The sequence below is a fragment of the Octopus sinensis genome, linkage group LG21 (genome assembly GCF_006345805.1).
Source record: "Octopus sinensis linkage group LG21, ASM634580v1, whole genome shotgun sequence".
Taxonomy (NCBI): domain Eukaryota; kingdom Metazoa; phylum Mollusca; class Cephalopoda; order Octopoda; family Octopodidae; genus Octopus; species Octopus sinensis.
This window is the reverse complement of record NC_043017.1, coordinates 951,272-952,057: the sequence shown is the minus strand read 5'-3', so window position 1 is coordinate 952,057 and position 786 is coordinate 951,272. Positions and strand designations below refer to the sequence as shown.

The window sequence follows — 786 nt, the reverse complement described above, 5'->3', positions numbered from 1 at the left end:
TAAATATATATATATATATATATATATATATATTATATATATATATATACATATATATATATATATATATATGAATATTCTGCTATATATATAATATATATACACATATATGTGTTGTATATGTGTGTGTGTACACACGTATACATAAGCATAAATACGATATACTTATATAACTATATATATATATATATATATATATATATATATATATATATATATACTTATATGTAAATAAATAAATATATATATATACATTTATACATGCATATATATCCTATATATATATATATATATTTATATGCATATATTTATGTCTATATATTTATATATCTTTATCAATGTATGTATCTATCTATATGTACATATATATATACATATATACACACATACACACATATATATATACACATATATGTCCGTATCTATCTATATGTATGTGTGTGTATGCAGCCTCACACACACATACATCAGCTGTGTTCACTTTTCTATTTGCTGTCATCTGACAGCGGCTATAATCTAACGCGTCTTTCGATTGCCTTACAGAGCAACACTGGAAACTGACTCATTATGTATTTAATAAAATCTGATATGAGCGCAAATAATGCTTTGTCACTTCTTCTAAGCTTGATATATTGCCAATATGTGAATGTGACTTTGCATTCTTCGTTGCAATTCTGCATTGCCGCTGCTGTAGTGTGGTGGAGCCTCTGTCTTCACATATACACACGCTGAACGTGGGTTTCTACATATTATATATAATATATATTTGTAGATCCGAAATGTGTG

At 25.3% G+C, this 786-nt stretch overlaps 1 long non-coding RNA gene across 1 annotated transcript in view; it reads right to left on the bottom strand.

Moving 5' to 3' along the window:
- LOC118767382 overlaps positions 1–407 on the bottom strand; it is a 15,599-nt gene extending 15,192 nt beyond the window's left edge. Inside the window, exon 1 of the long non-coding RNA XR_005003299.1 lies at positions 387–407. This is a non-coding gene — a long non-coding RNA (uncharacterized LOC118767382). The remainder of the gene's footprint in view (positions 1–386) is intronic.
- Positions 408–786: the final 379 nt, after the last annotated feature.